Source organism: Lytechinus pictus, chromosome 2, assembly GCF_037042905.1.
Source record: "Lytechinus pictus isolate F3 Inbred chromosome 2, Lp3.0, whole genome shotgun sequence".
NCBI classification, from domain to species: Eukaryota; Metazoa; Echinodermata; class Echinoidea; order Temnopleuroida; family Toxopneustidae; genus Lytechinus; species Lytechinus pictus.
The window spans coordinates 39,523,781-39,539,145 of NC_087246.1; positions in this window are offsets into that span (position 1 = coordinate 39,523,781).

Below are 15,365 nucleotides of genomic sequence, written 5' to 3' on the forward strand. Positions count from 1 at the left end.
TCTTTCTATATTCATTTCAAAGAATGACGGAAACCTTTTTTCTCTCCTTTCTTTCTTTCATCCTTTTATTCTAACTCTCTTTTTATTATTTTTTTTTTCCTTCATTTTCCTCTTCATTTTTTCTTTCTCTCCTCTCAATTCATCACTTTTCTTTCATCTTTTCTTTCTCTCCTTCATTCTTTCATTCACCCTCCCTTCCAATTCTTTATATTTTTTTCACTAGTCTAACACTGTGTAGCCTTCTTTGTTGATTTTTTATATTAAGACCTAGCTCGGTCGATCCGCAGGGACAACGGTGGATGTGACCTGTGAGGGTGCTTGGTGAAACAAGTCCACACAGCTCTAGAGCGCTATGAATTAAATTCATTAGTATCTGATACCCCTTTCATAAACCCAATAAAACCCAATTATGCGGCTAATAGTGGCATAATTTGGTCGTAAAATCAGAGGAGGACAAGAGTTATCCGCATTATTCTGATGCTGCTATTATCCGCATAATAGCGGCATCGGGACAAGATTTTGAGTTTATGAACGTATTTCCAAATAATGCGGATAATTTTCGGAGTTTGTGAACGCAATTTTTATTGAATTATCCGCATTACTCTTAGGCGGCTAATTGGAGGATAGGTTTTATTGGGTTTATGAAAGGGGTATGAGTCTCCACGCAAGAGGAGGCAGGTTCGCCTGGTTGGCCGGGGCTTATATTCCTGTGACGCCTCCTATTCTCTGTCAGGGGCTCCACAGGAGCAGAAGAGGGTAAAAATAGGCTCTGAATCTGGTAGAGGATCCTCGACAGCCGCCATCCCCTTTCCCAGGACCGCTGGAGTCAAGTCGCTGCCACCAGTTTAGGGGTCAGGCAAGGCACCTCGCTTTAGACCTGGGTAATTTGTCCCTCTCACCAAATGCGAAGAGCCGACGGAGTCGAGTCAATGCGCCTCTTGTGACTAGGGTCTGACCGCCCTTTGCCTACACCCGGGTACGGGACTTACAAGGCATCGAGCCTAGTCACTTTTAATCCTGGGGAGAGAGCTGCGCTCCATCCCCGGCCTAGTGACCCGATGGCCAGTGGGTCGGGCAGACCTGGGGAGACGCCAAGGATTTGGGTTTCCCTCCGTTAGGCCCCGTCGCGGGGTCCTTGGCCATCACCTTGAGGGCATGTGAACGTCTTCCATAAGACAACACGGTTCCACCCCCTCTTGAGCCCATCGCAAAGGACTCTTACGTTTGCCCTCATACTTTCTGCCGCTTCAGAAAAAACACACCTGAGGACTCATCCACGGCGGTAAAGATGGGCTCGCCTGTAGATGAGTCTGGGCTCATCCTCTCCTTGTAGTTTGTCTAAAAAGAACAAAAATATGTAGGGAGAGAAACGGGGGGGGGGGGATAAATTCATTTTGTTCTGTTCTAGTTAATTAGTTTTATCAGATATAATCCATCAAGCTAGAAGAGGCAAATTTATAAATAAAACGAGCCTCTAAAAGGAGCAAAACCAAGTCTAAAAGCCTATAAAAGGGAGACTGAATAAGGAGAAGTCCGGCTGCAATCTGAAAATAAACCAGAGGAAGGAATTCACGCTAAGAGTATGGGTGATGCCCGAAACTCTGGCTGTGAAGCAAGGAGAAATATTTGTGTAACAAAGGACAGGAATAATTTAAGACAGGGCGTCGAACAAAGAGCTATCACTCAAGAGAGAGCACGGGGAAGCTATTGGAGGAAGAAGACCTCGCACAGGCATCGTGTACAAAAATAGTACACTGGGATAAAAAGGAGAAGAAATTCACAAAATCGCTTGAAAGTCACGTTCAGGGAATCTAAAATGAGCCAAACCAAACAATACTGAAGTAAAATGGGTTGGCAATGAATTGGGTTGGAAAGAAGCAACAAAATACGGCCTAAAAACATATTTTGGAAGTGTACTTTGTTCTTTCAAGAGACTTTCTTAAAGATGTCTTCACTCCGCAAGGACGAAGAAACAAAGAGGTTTAACGAACGTGCTAGCATGATATACATGTAAGTGTGAGCGGAAGTAGACATGGGTTCGCCGGGAGATGTTGCTATCACGCAAAGAAATCTGTGTACATATACATTGGAGGTCAGTCCATGAAACATGAACTAGCAAAGTAGATGGATACATCATCATTATTGAAGTAAATTAGTAAGATTAGTGTTCAAAGAGTCTCAAGTACAGAAATATTGAAAAATATATTATCAAGGGGGCCTTGATATTAAAAAAGTGGAGCGCCTCTGGCAGTCTCACCTGCATTACGCGATTAACTATAGCAGCAGTGCTGACTTTGAAAACTTCTATGAAATAATTATTCACAAAATATACCATTCATATAATGATACAATACTACGTTCATTGACCCTAAATGGCATTTGACCTTGATCATGTGACCTAAGACTTGTCAGTGATACTTGATTACCCCTACGTCAACAATTCATAAACTTTGAAAGTTATGACAGCAATTTAATAATCCTCCGACATGACCAAAGTTCATTGACCTTAAAGACATTGACCTTGGTCATGTGACCTGAAACTCACACAGGATGTTCAGTGACACTTGATTACTCTTATGTCCAAGTTTTATGGATCAGATCCATAAACTTTCAAAGTAATGATGGTAATTAAACAAATACCCCCAACTTGGCCAAAGTTCATTGACCTTAGATGACCTTTGACCATGGTCATATGACCTGAAACTCGCACAGGATGTTCAGTGATACTTGATTACTCTTATGTCCAAGTTTCATGTATCAGATCCATAAACTTTCAAAGTTTTCATGGTAATTCAACAGATACCCCTAACTTGGCCAAAGTTCATTGACCCTAAATTACTTTGACCTTGGTCATGTGACTTGAAACTCAGGCAGGATATTTGGAAATACTTTATTAACCTTATGGCCAAGTTTCATGAACTAGGTCTATATACTTTCTAAGTTAGGCTGTCATTTCAAAAATCTTCTCACTCTGCTTTGCAGGTGAGACAAATAATCTACTGGGTTCCATGTAGCCAAGACCCTTCCGTTCGCGTCCGGAAGAGGGGAAGAAAAATGATGTATACAGGCACATTTACAGACCAAGTCTGTTCGCGAAGCTAATACTATTCAAAGTTGCAACTGGACTCGGGCTGGCCCCAGGCCACCAATTTTTAAATGAAACAGGGGTCTAAGTCTAGGAACAAAGCTGAATGTCATTGATGTTTAGTGATCTGCATGAGCTTTGTCAGATATATAGATATAACATGATCTAAAACTAGGGATAACTTTTTTTTGTTCTGTATTAAATCAAAAGAAAGTGGGCTAAGCTGAACCCCTATCACAGGTGGATATTTTTGCTAGTGTTAAAAAAGCATATGAGGGTAACTCTCCCGCATCCTCCTCTTCTCTCCGACCCTTTCCCCTTTACTCATCCATCTTCAACACACCCCCCCCCCCCCCCCCCCCGGCCCATATTCTCATACAGATCTACTCCTTGATTCAAAATTATGAAAATATGAAAACAATCCAAATGCCAAGATTAAAAAAAAAACAATTACCCAAGATTAATCAAGATTGAGATTTAGTCTGATTGTAGAAACAGCTATTGAAGGGAAACATAATTTTGTGTATGACATAATAATCTAATAAAATGTTTCATCTGCAGATTGGTTTTCAAAGTGAATACACGTGAAGATGGACAGGTCATTGGCACAGAGCATTGAGTTGGCGGCCTCCACAACGTTTGACCTGCTGGCAGTCATCTATGTCACAGTGTGTGGATAATTAGTTCTAGAGGGGACTTCTGGTCCACCATGATTAGATGGCTAATTGGATAATAATAGCACTTGGTAAACTGCATGATGGCTTCTGCACATGGCTAATGTTGACAGCTAAATTGAAGGTTTCTGGAAGTGGGGAGATAGAACATTCCTGAAGAGAATTAAACTCTTTAGGAACAGTCCACCAATAATTCAAGAAGAGAATTTTAATATGGAGTGAATTTACAAAGCATAAGCAAAAAAAGTCTTTGCTGAAATACATTACCCAATGTGTTTGATAAGTTTTGATTCATTTATTAGACGCTTATACTAAAATCATGTTGAAAACAACTCTAAGACTACATGTTCAAACTTAAAGCTTTATGAAGTCAAAGGAAATTGATATCCCTGTTAAACAATTTACATTAGTAAGTACCTTCTTGAACACGTCTCAAATTAGACAGGACCCTTTAGATACTTGCTTTAATTGCAAAATGATATGGCCTTTATCAACCTTACTGCCTTGGGCATATAATGACAATGCAGAAAATTTGATAGACAGAGAAGACAAAGCTGTTATGAACTCATTCCACAGACAAAAATTGAAGAGAAGAAAGCATTTAAGCTTTATACAGGGGGAATTCCATAAAATAATAAAATTTTGTTGCACGTCCTATCCCCATTTATCCACGTTAACATCAAGAACTACTTCAAGCGGAGATAATTTGAAAGCATGAGGCCTACCTCTTTCCATACAAACTACAATACAAAACAAAGAAGAATCATTTTAGAAAGTTTGTCACACACATTTCATATTACCTACACAGAGCTGCCAACCTTAATATGGGAAAAATCCTATACTAGTATTCTTTACTTCTTTTTATCCTTTTTTCAAACCTAAAATCCAATTTTCTTTAATATTTTGAAAATCGTACCAAAACTGAACATCATATTAAGTTTCACAAATCGTATTTCTAGAGGGAAAACCCTGTTTAGTGTCACTTACACCTTAAAAATCCTACTACATGGGATATAATTCTACTGGCAGCTTCGTCTACAGACTTTATTTCTTAAAATCCTTTTAAACCATCCCCATGAACATGAGATAACAAATCAAGATAACAAACTGTATTCCAATCAGAACATTCTCAAGACTATCATTTATTTGTGAACCCAGAAATTATCCTCCTTCTGACACTTTCAACGAAGTAGATATTTTAAATCTCTTTCTGAGTACGAAGTTGAAAAACTCATTGCCAACCTCAGCAAAAAGTCATGCTCATTAGATCCTATACCCACAAAACTCCTCCAATGTGTCGATGTACTAATTCCTGTGTTCACACCATTGATCAATAGGTGGTTTCAAACCGCCTCGATCACAAGAATCCCCGTTAAATTACGAGAACTTTTACATGCTCAAAAATACTAGATAATTATTCCCACATTCAGACCGCCCCGAAACACACTCTTTGGGGAAATTTCCCGAAGTTATGAGCATGCGCAGTACTGTCTGGTAGCAAACGTAGAAGCGTGCGCTTTTAGCGGTACGGCCAAGGCGGGAGATCCGCCTGCGGCCGGTCTAGCTCTAGCACGTACTAACTATACTCGATCGTATGCGCAAATCATTTGTTCCCTTGATCATCTGCAATTGCACTAGATTTCTCTCCACATTGAAATTAAGGCCTTGGTGGCCTCCTCACTCCAGTGCGATGTCATCTGGTATGAAAATGTAGAATACCGGTAAATATCACCCTTAATTCGTAAAACTATTTTTTTTAAGAAGAAGAATCAATCTCCTAGTCAAAGTCGAACCCCGTGTCACGTCGCATGAGAAGTGTACGTACCGGTATGTTTATCCCTGCATATGCATTCACTGGCACTGGCTTGCTCGCTCGGTAGGCCTCGCATCAGCCTCGCATATCCATGCATATCGAACAGCGCGCGCTATGCACCGGAAATTCACTTATCGCGGTGATCGATGGGATACAAGTTCCTGTAGTCTGCTTTCAGATTGCCAAAATACCCACGACCTTGGAAAAATCCCCGCGAAAGTTCTCGTAATTTCGCCAAGTGCCTACTATTTAGCGGGTATTTTCTTTCGGGGATATTACGCGTAGTTTGCTTTCACATTACCAAAATACCTGGTATTTTCTGAGTGGGGTAAATTACCGAGCAGAGAATACCTGGAACTTACGAACTTCGAGGCGGTCTGAAACCACCTAATCTCTCTCTCTCGACCGGTCATTTTCCAATACAATGGAAAAATGCTCTTATCACTCCGTTATTGAAACAAGTGGAGCGCCTCTGCCTGAGGCAATACCGTCGTTGGAGAAGGCAAACTCCTGTTACGAACCATAGAAAACCTCAATCACCCCAGGCCAGTTATTTTAGTATCTAAACATGTGTTTCTTGACCTCGATGGGTCCGAAAAAAAAAAAAAACGCAATTACATACGCAGCGCGCCGATTCAAGCAAACTCGCTCGTCATCGCATGCAGTCATTTTTATTTCTCTTTAATAGTTTCCTTATTTCGGGGCCGATGTTCTTCGCTCGAAACTGAAAACGGAATAACATTGGATTTCAAAATACAATATGCTTTTGAAAACTTGATTAAATATCAAATACAATAATTTAATTTCGAAAGGCCTACTACAGGCAGAGCTGCTCTTACGTAATATCACAGCTGTTGTTTATGGTCTAACCCTCGGGCTTGCGCCTGTAGAGGAGAAACATTACATAAGAGGGATTATCGGGCAATTCAGGGTTAATAGCGCTTAGGAATGAAATATCTTGGTTCCTCCAACAAGGATTTTGTTATCAGGATATAGGACCGTAGCAAAGCCATGAGATGGTGCGGTGAATCTGCAACGAGGGTTTGACGTGATGGGCAGTCTCACCTGCATCATGCGATTCAACATAACAGCAGTGCTGACTTTGAAAACTACTATAAAATAATTATTCACAAAAAACACCATTCATATAATACTACGTTCATTGACCCTAAATGACATTCGACCTTGATCAAGTGACCTATGACAAGATGAGCAATGATACTTGATTACCCCGATGTCCACATTACATTAACTATATCCATAAACTTTCAAAGTAATGATGGCAATTCAACAATTACCCCCAAAATAGCCAAATTTTATTGACCTTAAATTACCTGGGACATTTAGTGATACTTGATTACTCTTATGTCCAAGTTTTATGAACTAGCTCCATAAACTATCAATGTTACGATGGAAACAAATACCCCCCCAAAAAAAACATGGCCAAAGTTCATTGACCCTAAATTACCTTTGACCTTATTCATGTGACCTGAAAATAATGCAAAATGTTCAGTAATACTTTATTACCCTTATGGCCAAGTTTCATGAACTAGGTCCATATATTTTTTTAAGTTATGATGATATTTCAAAAACATAACCTCAGTAGGTTAAAATGTTGACGCCGCCACCGTCGGAAAAACAGCGCCTTTAGTCTCGCTCTGCTATGAAGGCCAGACAAAAATTGCAATATTAACCAATTTTTCATACTTCATATCATGACCCAATGCTTTTTTATTACAACCTTTTATTCAAAATAAAAGAAATGTGTATATTTCTAAACTATTTTATTTACTTTATGTCACAATGCTTACCAGTATATTTCATTTTTTAACAAACAAGTTTGTACTTCTTTTTTAAGGCCCCCTGACACCTAACCGAATTTCCTGATATATGCCTTGCGATGGCTGGCGAAAGGCATTTTTTAAAAATTGTTTTCAATGGTACAGTAGCTGATAGTAAATCATATTTACCATTCGTGTTTGGGTTCGTACACCTTCTGAACTGACAGCTGCGATTATTCAAATTTGCACGGAATTTTGAACATGTTAAAAATTTCCCAACGAATTGAAAAATCGTTGGTCATCTGTTTGAATTCTCATCTCTTATTTAGTCTGTGGCAATAGTTTGTTTATTGTTCGTGTGTTATTGTGGTGCATAGTCCCTCATCGCGCTTTTGCCAAAGTGGACCGATCTCAAAAGAACCCTTAACGAAGCAACACGATGACAAAATATGTGTTGCGTATGGAAACGAAGATACTATGACAAAAAGATTTTCGCTTGCCATCTTCTATGCGAAGGAAACCAATACTAGCTTTTCCTAAATTTTAATAGCAATACATACATGAAGACAAGTCTAAGAGATACTATGACCAACTATTGATTGCGAATGCGAGCGAATGACCAGACAAATAATTTGAGCTGCTCACTGTGACCTGCCACTCGCCACGCTACTCATATATAAACCCGTACTGACCTGGTCGCTTTTTTACACCCCGAGGAGCGCACACAAACGTACAAGAACGCCCGATATATTCCCTCGTCTTTGTTTCTAATCACACGCTATATCAAACCATTGCTCACTGTTCGTTCGTCTTATTGGGTTATATCAACCAGGGTTGGCACGTTTTAAACGGTGTGTTTTAAAACATGTTTTAAAACGCGTTTTAAAACACCCGTTTTTTTTACAAAAAAAACTTGTTTTAAAACACCTCATAGACTTGTGTGTTATAAATATGCATGGTCATGGATGTGATTTTAGATGAATATTTTTTTATACTTTTATTTCTTAAGTGGCACATTATTTTCTTCTAACTAGATCTCTTTCTCGACACCACTCTTTTTCTCTTTCCCCCCTTATCCCCCTTTCTCCATCCCTTTGTCATGTTCCTTGAAATCCTCTTGATCAATTGAGCACATCAATCTATATTAAGAATATTCTCATTATAACAAACATGAGTGTTGTGCTTTAAAATAAGCTCAAATATGGAACTTGAATGAAATGGAAGTGTTGCACAAGCATAATATTTTACAAATAGACTGTAAAACTGACATTGTATTCTTGAGGTACACACAAAAGCAGGTGAAACTTTGCGCTTTGTAAATATGAAAAAAAGTACTTAAATTCAGTATAAGATAGTCAGCGAGCAAACCTTAAAAGACAAGTCCACCCCAAGAAAAATGTATGCTGAAAATTTCGTCAAAATCAGATGCAAAATAATAAAGTTTTGCTTAATTTTGCAAAACAGTTATATGCCCATCTTGGTCGGTATGCAAATGAAGGGGACTGATGACATCACTCACTATTTATTTTGTATTTCGTTATTTTCTCATTGTCATGTGAAATAAAGTTTAATTCTTCCCTGAACATATGGAACTACCATTGTTTTAACATTTTTTGGTTCAGTCAAGTAGGTCATCTGAAAAAATTGAAATTGTATTGTTCAAACAATAAAAACAAAAGAAATAGTGAGTGAGGGACATCATCAACTCTCTCATTTGCATATCACTGAGATGTTATTACTGTTTTGTGAATAAAAGCGAAACTTTACAATGTCATACATGTAACTTATTTTATATCTGATTTCGACGAACTTTCAACATTACATGTATGCTTGTTTTAATTTTCTCTACAGATTGAAATCAACATTTTTCTGGGGCGGACTTGACCTTTAACCCTAACAGTCCAAGGGGACCGTAATGGCCCCCTAAAATTTCTATGATAAATCCATAAGCACGACAGGGCCATGCCATATTGTTCAAGACTATTTTTGGGATGCATGCATGGGTATGCGATTATGATATTACACAAGTGCATGTCAGACCCCGAATTGCTCAATAACGTGATTTCATGTATGAAGCCAATGCGAATTTTTCGCCAACATTCGTATCTGTATCAATATTTGTACGATTGGAAAAATATTGCCAATAATTTCCATTAAAAAATGATTAGAAAAAAAACCAAAACTAACCAAAAAACTGTACAAATATTTAAATTTTTTAATTCCTCAAAATTAAATTCTTTAATTCCTCAATTAAAAAAATAACAAGTTCAGGGGGTTTATTTATCAATTTAAACCCAAACTTGTATTTCATGCACTAAAATTGGTAAAATTGATTAAATTCAAATTAAAAGGATGGTCCGGGCTGAAAATATTTATATCTTAATACATAGAGTAGAATTCACTGAGCAAAATGCCGAAAAATTTCATCAAATTCGGATAACAAATAAGAAAGTTATTGAAGTTTAAAGTTTAGCAACATTTTGTGAAAACAGTCGTCATGAATATTCATTAGGTGGGCTGATGATGTCACATCCCCACTTTCCTTTTTCTCATGTTATTACATAAAGTCATATTTTTTTTCATTATTTCATACTTGTGTGAATTATATGTCTCCCTTATAATGAAATAAGTTGCAGCAATGAATATCTAATGCACTACATCAGTTGTCAATCCAATTTTTCTAGTTCTTGGAGGAAAAAATTTGAATAAACCTAATTTGATATAATAAAATACAAAAGAACAAGTGGGGATGTGACATCATCTCCCCACCTAATGAATATTCATGACGACTGTTTTCACAAAATATTGCTAAACTTTGAAATTCAATAACTTTGTTTTTGTTATTCTATTTTTATGAAATTTTTCGGCATTTTGCTCAGTGAATTCTACTCTATTTATTAAGCTATAAATATTTTCAGCCCGGACCATCCCTTTAAGCTTTGAAAGCACATAGTCTATAGATTATGTTATTTTCTTACATTGTGCGAATTCTTCTCACCCCCTAGATTGACGAGACCCAAAAGTATGTACATGTATGTAAATGTATGAGGAATAAACTTATAAAATGTCAACTTACTTGTTTGCATTCAATTTCAATGATTTAGTAATTTGGGGGGAAAGTATGAACTTTTCTATTGGAAATTCAGTAACAAAAAATGTAGTAATCTTTTACTTACTCTAAAAATGAATTTAAAGAGAAATTCCAGTATTTGCAGTAAACACTGATTTCATGAGAAAGTCTGTAAAACAAGGCTTAATTGTCAGTATATCATCGAGGATCTAGATCTGGTACAGTTACATAAACTGAACTTTGTGAAATCTTGAAATCTACGCTGAAAAATGTTCACACTGAAGATCACCAACACAGATAGGCACACGTGGGACAGTGTATTATTATTGCTAAAATAAAGACCCGACGGAAGTGACCGAATCCGCGCTTATTTTGCTTATTTCTCAGCAATTACACAATTTCTTCCAGAATCCTTTGGCACATATTTTTTATTCATACAAACAGACACTTAGGTGGTCATTATATTAGATTCTGTAAAAAGTCATTTTTAGATCGTTACCAAAACTGGAATTTATCTTTAAAACATCAACAGCTTAAATTGTACTGTATTAAGTGTATAGTTTAATTTATTTACAGAAAATTTCATCGTTCGTTGGGAAAAAAAACGTTTTAAAACGATTTAAAACGTTTTAAAACAATAAAAAACGTTTTATTTGTTTTTTTTAATAAAAAACGTTTTTTATTACAACCCTGATATCAACCCTTCGCTCGCCTTTGGCTGCAATTTACTCAAGAAGGTGAACCGAAAAATCTATATCCTTCGCATGTCATATTTATCCTTCGCTTACCGTTCGTTGATAAAACAGTTACTGATCGCATGATTTGACAGAAATTTTATTTGAATTTGCGTGCATTTTTCCCATTCGTTACCCTTTGTCCACCTACATTCAGTCAGGTGTGAGGGGACTTTTAAAACTGTAGGCCGATGTAGCAAAAGCTCTGATAGGGGAGATTCAATTCACATAATCCAATATTGGACAATTGGCAATATTAGACTTCATAAAGGCCTTTGACAAGGTACCAAATGAACGCCTGCCTCCTGGGTAAACTTAAATTTTTATGGGGAAATCTCCTGAGCTGGATATGGGGCTTCGGTAATATGTGAAAATGTGAAGGGAACATATCATCCTCCAAATATGTTGTATCAGGCGTTCTGCGAGGAACAGTTCTTGGACCATTGATGTTCCTGAAGTATATCAACGACATGCCTGACAAGTCAAAATGTCAGGCTAGATTGTTAGCGGATGACTGCTTGTTGTATATCCCAGTTGCAAAAGAGGAAGATATGTGCAACTTGCAAGACAATCTCCTCCCTCTGGAAAAATGGCAAAGTATGAAGAAGATAAGTTTCAATCCAATGGCTTTTTCTTAGGAACTATACTTTTTGTGTTCAGGTGTTAGAAAAGACAACATCTCATCCATATCTGGGGGTTCAGCTGGACAATGAATTATCATGGAGGAAACAAGAGGATAAAACAGCTAACAAAGCCCACAAAACACTTGGCTTTCTTCAGAGAAATTTATGGTTTTGTCTAAGAGATGTCAAAGTCATAGCCTTTAAAATCATCGACCAATTTTAGAGTATGCCACTTGTGCATGGGATCCATATGAAATCAATATCAAGTTTACAATCAGTTGATAAGCTAGAAAGACGTCAATAATTCAACAATTGGAACGACTCTGGCAGTCTCACCTGCATCCTGCGATTCAATAAACCAGCAGTGCTGACTTTCAAAACTAATAAATAATTATTCACAAACAAGTGGAACGCCTCTGGCAGTCTCGCCTACATTACGCGATTTGATATACAAGCAGTGCTGACTTTGAAAACAGCTATCAAATAATTATTCATAAAAGGAAACGCTCATATGATAATAAAATACTATGTCCATTTACCCAACATGACCTTTGACCATGATCATATGACCTCAGACATGTGCAAAACAACTTGATTACCCTTATGTCTATGTTTCATGAACTACATGTGTAGATAAACTTTCTATGTTATGATGCCAATTCAACGAATACCCCCAACACGGCCAAAGTTCATTGACCCTAAATGACCTTTGATTTTGGTCATGTGACCTGAAACAAGCACAAGATATTCAGGGATACATAGCTACTCTTATGTCCCAAGTTTCTATGAACTAGATCTATAAACTTTTAAAGTTATAACAATTCCACAAATACCCCCAACATTATAAAAATTTGTTGACCCTAAGTGACCTTTGACCTTGGTCATGTGACCTGAAACTTAAGCAGGATCTTAAATGATACACTATCATCCTTTTGACCAAGTTTCATGAACTAGGTCCATATACTTTCGATGTTATGACGACATTTCAAAAAGTTAACCTTGGTTAAGATTTTTATATTGATTCCCCCAACATGGTCTAAGTTCATTGACCCTAAATGACCTTTGACCTTGGTCATGTGAGCTGAAACTCAGGCAGGATGTTTAGTAATACTTGATTACCCTTATGTTTAAGTTTCATGAACTAGGTCCATATACTTTTTAAGTTATGATGACATTTCGAAAACTTAACCTTGGTTAAGATTTCAATGTTGACGACGCCGCCGCCGTCGGAAAAGCGGCGCCTATAGTCTCGCTCTGCTATGCAGGCGAGACAAAAATGCCATTCATATGATAATAAAATACTATATTCATTACCCTAAACAGGGGTAGTGAAACTGGGGGTGGGGGGGACAGGGGTGGCACTTGCCCCCCCCCAACCATTCCTCATAGAAAAGAATGTCCTTTTTTTCAGAGTGAAATACCCTTTTGGCCATCGCTTCGTTTATACCCCTTTCATACTGCCCTCTTCATTTTTCACCGGCGAACTTCTCCGCATTCCTCACTTCCCTGGCGAAGAAAAAATGTACCCTTTCGCACTGACATTTCTTCCCCGGCGAAAGTCAACGGGCGATCGCAGAACAAACGAAAGAAAATTGTAAACATTACTTCTTACCTATTACAAAAAGGTATCAAAAAAATTAATTACAACATATTTTGGAAGTATTACGATAAAAACAAACAATATCACCTTGTTTTTATATTTTAGCGCATTTTATCCATGTAAAAAGTGCTTTTTAATAAATATTGTTAGTAAAAAAAAAATTATGTTCGAGGGTATCTACTTGGCCATAGCATTCAGCTGAGCTTGCAATTATCGCGCGCGGAATCTCGGTACCGGGGACTTCGAGATAAAAAAATTGACCTCTGACGTCATTAAAGAGGAGAAGTTCTCCGGTTTGCTTTCATACTGGCCTTTTCACCGGCGAAGTTCGCCGGTGAAACAGTTTCGCCGGCAAAGTTCTCCACCTCTAGAGGTGGAGAAGTTCGCCGGCGAACTTCACCGGTGAAATTTTCCTGTGTACCTTTCATACTGGACACTTTCCCCTTCGCTGGCGACATTCGCCGGTGAAGTTCGCCGGTGAAAAGCGCAATATGAAAGGGGTATTAGTAAGGTACTCACAAAGTTCATGGTTACAAAAAAGCTTCGAATGTTCAGATTTCAGGTTGGAATATCACAAATTTTTGGCCTGTGTTCTGCACTCGCGTCAATTATTGCTTAGTAGGGTATTCATTCTGTTCCTAGTTACACAAAATGCTTAGAATGTCCAGTTTTCAGGTTGGAATATCACTTATTTTCAGCTCACGCTTCGTGCTCTCATTATTTGATTGGTGAGATATGTATTCTCTTCATGCGTCACTAAATGCAGTCCTTAACAGGTTTCTTTTCTGATCAGTATATTAAAAATTTCAGATCGCACTTTGCGCTCAGGTTAATTTTTTAGTTAGATACACATCTTTTTCATGATTACAAAAACTGCTCGGAATGTTTAATTTTCATGTCTAATTACATGTAATGTATAAAAGTTTGAGCAACAAATCACAAGGATGCCCTTTTAAAAGTAATTATAGTGCCAAGATTGATCAAAAAGTGAGATTTACAACTTCAGATTTGAAATTTTTCCAAACTAGTCCAGGATAGAAGGGGTCGAACCTTGTTTTTTTATATATACAATGTTTTTTTATGGTTTCTTGTCAATTCGAGGGTGCTGATTCCGAATCTGAATGATGCCACTCGTGTAACCTTGAGCATTTTCTGCAAATTGGCAAAATCCAATATGGCCGCCAAAATATTCAAATTACCCATGAAAATCATAAAATTGTCCACACATAAAGTACATGCAATTGTGCTGCCGGAGTGAAATAATATCTGAAAAAATGATTTTTGTCAAAATATTTATTTTCTTGATATCAAAATGGCCGCCATCATAGACCCCTGTACAATATGAATGGGGAAAATTAATTTTTACAAAATTGAGCACTGAAATGCAAGTAATTATGATCTATGAGTGAAGCAATGTATGAAAACATGATTGCTAACGATATATATCATTTGTTATGTCAGTTATGTGATAAATCCTGTATTTTGATATTCAAAATGGCCTCCAAAAGCCCTAACACTATTATGTACAATGTGAATGGTGACACAAAAAAATCACAAGAGTGAGCACTAAAATGCATTTTGTTAAGATAAACGAGTGGAATACTGACTAAAAACATTATTGTTAACGAAATTTATTATTTAACATGCCATGTATGTGATAAACCCTGTATTTTTATATTTAATATGGCCGCCAAAGGCCCTAAAATTATGATCTACGATGTGAGAGAGGACAAAACAATCACAAGGTGAGCACTAAAACGTATTTTTTTGTGGTAAATTAGTGGAATACTGTCTTCAAATATAATTTGCAACGAAATATATTATTCGGGTTTCATATTTGTGTTAAATATTGTATTTTGACTTTCAAAATGGCCACCAAAAGACATTGACTGTATTATGTACAATAGATCTGGGAAACCAATTTTCATAGGAGTCAGCACCATAACATGCATATAATTGTGATTTAAGAGTAAAATATTGTCTGA